This window comes from Adiantum capillus-veneris, chromosome 5 (genome assembly GCF_014529385.1).
Source record: "Adiantum capillus-veneris isolate H3 chromosome 5, ASM1452938v2, whole genome shotgun sequence".
Taxonomy (NCBI): domain Eukaryota; kingdom Viridiplantae; phylum Streptophyta; class Polypodiopsida; order Polypodiales; family Pteridaceae; genus Adiantum; species Adiantum capillus-veneris.
The window spans coordinates 135,788,074-135,794,324 of NC_140935.1; the positions used below are offsets into that span (position 1 = coordinate 135,788,074).

Here is a 6,251-nt window from a genome sequence, read left to right on the forward strand (position 1 = left end):
ATGATGCATATCAAAAATATATATTATGTATACCCATTCTATCCCCAAAAAATAAAAAGGCTTTCACATACTTGTTCTATAGACATGTGTCTTTTCTCTTGTTTATTAATGGCTAACTAAAAACATTAAGGTTACTGAGGACACAATGTAGCCTTTCTCATCACAAAGAAGGGTAAGAGGTAATTGCTCCACTAATCTAGATCCAGTCACTTTGTAGTCTCAAAGGGTATTCAAAATTGAATTAGTGGTAGATGTAATGCAGTATATAATGCAAAATGTTTCTCAAACACCATAGTTTGTCCCTACCTTGTAAAGTGAATCGTTGCTAGATATAATGCACTGCATATAATGAGCCCCCCCCCCCCCCCCCACCCTCGCCCCTCCCCTTAATAGTACCAAGGACAACATTTATTTCAACATCTCATCGTGAATATCTTACACAATGCAATGCCTTCAAATGCAAGCATGGATGGCTGTATTGGGGCAGAAGCCCTTGTCCCCATTTGAAGAAAAAAAACAAGACTTTTAAGTGCTCTAGACCCTGCCATGTTAGGAATTCCTTCGCATGCTCATATGTGTTTAATGATCACATAATTTTTCACTATGCATTATGTACATTGCAAATGGCATACAAGTTGAGCTTAACCTTGCCATCTTTCTATATAAATATAAAGGAGAGATGGCACTGTATGAGGATTGGGAAACTACCATATCCATGCTATGAAAGATCATGCAAGGTGGCAATTGTAGAGATTCCTATTGATGAGATTTTTTCCAAATCGTGTGGGTACATACTTCTCTGCATGTTCTCTGCATCTTGACACCCACACAACTTCTCTGCATCTTGATGCTGCATCTTCTCTGCAGGGTCATGTTTGAACTGTTTGGACCAATCTGTTGAGTAGCCGTGTCAAGTTTCAAGGAATGTGATTATGTGTGATGAATCCTTGCAAAGCGGGTTGCTAATTATGGTTTAGTGAATTGAGGGGATTGAATCATTGATTACAAGCAGAGGGAAATTGATACGCCTGGAATGCCAAAGGGCATAAAATTAGATGAATATCCAAAGGATGTAGGCGACTGTCAAAATGCTAATAATTGAGAGCGCATTTAATGACACCATGAAAATGAAAAGCGGCCTATGGAGAGCCTCCAACAAGTAAAAATTAGCTTGCGGAGTAGTTAGTAGTAACGAGAAAATGAGTTAGTAGCTTGTGATGGTGATGAGAGGGCAGTCGATAATGCATGTGCACACCTGTAGTCTGTTGCTAAGGCATCACAAAGGGCACATAGGTGCAATGTAGACTCCAGAGATAGCCAATAGCCTCACGGGCGTGAGGAGCTCTTCAACCTCATTGCTTGCGTGAGTCCATGGGCTTCAGAGAGGGCTCTCTCTCTCTCTCTCTCTCTCTCTCTCTCTCTCTCTCTCTCTCTCTCTCTCTTTCCCTCTAGTCTCACAAAGCTTTGAATTGTTGCACAATGCATAAGCCTGGATTGCATCCATTTGACTCTTCTCTAGAATGGAAACTACATTAGAAAAGTACCAGAAAAGTACCTTCTATTTTAATACCTGCATTAGAAAAGCTACATGTCTACTTACAAGCATGGAAATCGTGGGATGACTCTCTCTCTCTCTCTCTCTCTCTCTCTCTCACACACACACACACACACACACACACACACACACACATACACACACACACAACTGCGCGACTCCTGAGCCTGACCAGTGACCATGCTACCTCAGATCGAGGGGGCCGCTACCCATTGCATCTCTCTCTCTCTCTCTCTCTCTCTCTCTCTCTCTCTCTCTCTCTCTCTCTCTCTCTCTCTCTCTCTCTCTCTCTCTGGCACACACTACTGCATGCCTCCTGAGCCTAACCAGTGACCATGCTACCTCAGATCGAGAGGCTACTACTGTAGTCCGTTCTCTCTCTCTCTCTCTCTCTCTCTCTCTCTCTCTCTCTCTCTCTCTCTCTCTCTCTCTCTCTCTCTCTCTCTCTCTCTCTCTCTCCCCCCCCCCCTCTCTCTCTCTTTTTAGCAAGGCACTAAAACAGCTACCTAAAAACATGTGACGAATGGGCACCTTCCCACAATACACCGATGAGGAGTGTTACATCCCAATGACAAAGCAGACTCCAGCTCACATTAGGTATGAAGGTATGAGATTCTACTACACACACAGTACAGACTACCACCAAGGATGATGCTACACATATAATCACCCACTCAGAAATGCAAGAGATTCCTCACAGGTACTCCTCAACAACGCACACATGCACTCACACAACCCCACCAAAATGACTTTATCAAGCAATGCAATACCTTTCCCGACACGATTCAAACAAGCTACTTCAAGAGAGAGCACTTGGCTGGAAAAACTGGATCAAGGACGAGCCTTACTTCCCTTAGAAGTTTCAGAAAATTTTGATCACATTTCTTTTTGCAAAATTTTTTCTAGGTTAGTGGTAGCGTTCAGGAGCTTGGGAGACGGTTGATTCTTCCCTGCTTTAAGATTCAGTAGTTCAATTTAGCCTTGTCGTACTCCAAAGCTGCAAGCTTACAGCAACTAATATTTCCGCTTAAATCAAGTAGGTTAAGAAATAGAGGACAGTTGTTAATGCTCGTGATAAATGTAATCGCACACCATATCTTCTCATATTCTACACGGCTACACTTGATCAAGCATAATTTGGTCACTCGATTTACATACTTCACTTGAAGAGATGGAAGAGAAGCAGCGAGGCCCAACTCTCCAAAGTTGTGGAGAATGCTATCTTTGATGGCGTTGGCGATGGAAGACTGCGAGAGAATAGGGACCTCTCCCTCGCAAAACACCTCCATCATGAGGTATCGATTTTTCAACGCCACCATCTTCTCACGAGCTACACACGACTGCCTCGCATTGCTGCATCATTCTCTCTCTCTCTCTCTCTCTCTCTCTCTCTCTCTCTCTCTCTCTCTCTCTCTCTCTCTCTCTCTCTCTCTCTCTCTCTCTCTCTCTCTCTCTCTCTCTCTCTCTCTCTCGTTCATGAGCATGCAATCCGTCCGTGTGCATGCGTGTGCAGATGGATAGGGAGCTCAAGATATGAAAATTAATTTTTAGTATTTCTTGTGTCACAAGGTGGCGTAGGATGGGGAAAAGATCTCTCAGCTTAACCTTGAGCTGTTTGAAAATTCAAGAAATTAGTTACCTCAGAGGGGAGCAAAAATGAAATTGTGACTTAGATTTTGCAAGAAAATAGAACGAATATGTTAAAAATATAGCTTAATTCATAGAAATTGGGGTGCTTTTATTTGATGAAAAATACCCACATTGGTGAACGCGCATGTAGTCCGTCTGCGCATGTATTTTTCATCACATCGTGGACGAGGATTGCGTGCTTGTCCACCAACGTGGGTATTTTTCATCAAATAAAAGCACTCCAATTTCTACAAATTAAACTATATTTTTAACATATCCGTTCTATTTTCTTGCAATTACAGGCACATAGAATGTCTACCCTTGGGACTACGTGCGCCTTGCCCTAGTTTATTCCTTTAATGATTGTAAAAATTCTTTTATGTTCCTTACGCACTTGCAGCTGGTGGCAAGCAATTCTAGACGGCACAAAACATTGGATGAATGAGAGACAACTTGATCATCAACAGGATCACCCATTGCTAAGTTTGTGAATCGAGAATACCAAGCACCTTGCCAACAATAACACATCTGGACAAAATACATATGAAGATCCATTAGCCACACTTTCTGACACACAGGGCCAAACACAAATTAAACACAAACACCAAGTGAGAGCAACCAAGTGAACCAAACAAGATTACTTGCACATGATAAGCATGATTGGGAGAAAATTCTTATGTAGGATGATAAGAAAATTGGCTTTGATCTCAATAGAAAAGTAGGTTTCTAGCGCTTTTCCCTACTATGAGGATAAGATTGGTTCACATTAATCTCTCACAAGCTGACAACGATTATATGTTTACTCAATATGCTCTTGCAATATAGCTTTTATATAAAGGAAAGGCTATTGATCAATAGTTTGAAGTTTTGTGGAATGTATAAGGTGGACTTGCTCATCCCCCCTATCAAATTGTGGAGGGTGAACTGGTCAAAAGAGAAGTGGCTAAAAGGTATAAACAACATTTGGGAAGTAAAATGGCCAAGGTCAATGACGATAATCACTTGGTATTTGTTGTGGGGTTTTATCCCTATTAGGAGTAAGATTCTTGACAAAGGTATTGACACAAACACTTACTCTGGGTGCAAAGTAGCTTTGGAGGATCCCTTGCATCTTCTCAAAGACTACCCTTCATTGCAAGGTCATGTCGCCAAAATCTACAAATGGGTACACTCAAATAGTCAGATATTTCTATCTCAAGTAGATTTAGAAATCCCAAAACATTCGTGCCTTGAAGAAACTTTGTAGTAGCTTGGCTCAATGATATCGTGCATGATAGCAATGATCTTATATATTTGATATGGTCAAGAGTAGGGACAACTTTGCAAGTCGAAGAATGTAAACATGCAATGAGTTACATTGGCTATTCAAGTGGTGTCCCCTTGTGGAGAAGCAGACTGTTGACCTTGGGTTGAAGCTATTAGATAAGAACTAAAATAGGGTCTTTTGCTAATGTATTGTACATTTCCTTTTTGGAAATGTTGTCCCTTTAAGGCACATCTAGTGCTTGAGGCTCATTGTAGATAAATTGAGGATTTAATATAGTATCTCTACTCAATTGCTAGTATGGATTTTTTAAAAAAATTTGTTGGCCACAACAATGGAAAAGACATTGCATCCAATGCCAATGGTTTTGGTTTCCTAATGCAGATCTAAAAATATAACAAATATAAAAATAAATACATACACGATGGAATGGAATTCAAAGGACGAGAGCAATAGGCGATGATTTAACATCATTTTTTACATGTTAAAAGATATGTATATGTGTTAGACATGGACTTAGGACTTTAGCTCAAAAAGTTTAAGTTTTGACTTTGTATCCTTTATATGTATTTGTCCTACCTTCTAAATTCTCATATAATTTTATACTATGTATGATTTGCCCCTCCTAGCCCTCAAACAAGGAATCATAACACACCAACACACAAGAAATGTCAAATATATACTAGAAAGTATTTGAATTGATTTAATTCTTCATTTTCACATTGAGGAAATAGGAATTCACATATTCATTATCATTGAGTATCCCTTAGAGATGGGGCCACCATAAGTCACTAGCTAGATGAGGCTTTTTCTCGTTCCCTTGCCTTTCAAAGTGGATACATGTGTAGAAGACTCAAGTTCACATGCACCCCATAGTGATTTTAGATGGTAAATCTTGAAAGAAACATTCCAATATTATAGCATATCTATCTACTCAATTGTCTTTCTTTGCATTTATCTGGACAATTCTTACCCCTTCTCTCTATTTCTTGTTTTTTCTTATCAACATAAAGAATTTATTTCCTTTAGAAACTAAAGGTTGGTGTCTTTAGAGGTGAAAAATTTGCTTTTGTAAACCCCCTATGCTACATATTATGGCTGAAAAATGAAATAAATTAATGACGATGAATCTAAACTTCGTGAATATGTTTAAACACAAGGAGTGTTTGAAGAGATGGTGGTGTTAGTAAACAGAAACTCTTCATGAAGCTCAACATCCATGGACTCAACATGTTCCTAACAATTTACTACTTGTTTGTAATCAAGGTTGCTATCAAATCATGGCTTCTTTGGTCATTTCCACTCAATGCCCTGCTATCAACTTCAATGTGTATGTCCCACTAGATCAACACTTAAGCTCATATATTTTATGTAGATTTTAGACACAGTGCACTTATGATTGTTTCTCTCTTGACTTGAAAATCTATCATACGAAATACGGGGATTATACAGTTTGTTTTTTAAAGGTCATGAGATCTCTTCAATTTGGAAAAGGAAAAAGATACTTTAGGCTTAAAGATTGATAGGTGGAATGGGAACTTGGAAGGCAATGGAAATTGGAAGGTTGAATGTGGATTGGGAAAGTGAAGGTTGATATTATATGAAACAAAAAATCTCATGAAAGAAAGTCAAAGGACTTTGTACAACTACAAGATTTTGCAAAATTCTACCACAACTTGAAAAGACCAAAATGTTTTTTAAAATCCAATGCATTGTGTCAAGCACACGAGCCTAAAAGACCTAAAAATTGTGAAAAAGCTCTAAATAAGAAGCTCTCAAAAAATAAACACTCTCCACAAATAT

General features: G+C 39.2%; 1 pseudogene; it reads right to left on the reverse strand.

The window, feature by feature from the left end:
* Nucleotides 1-2,431: 2,431 nt before the first annotated feature.
* On the reverse strand, nucleotides 2,432-2,874 carry LOC147458150 (putative ribonuclease P/MRP protein subunit POP5 pseudogene; annotated as a pseudogene).
* Nucleotides 2,875-6,251: the final 3,377 nt, after the last annotated feature.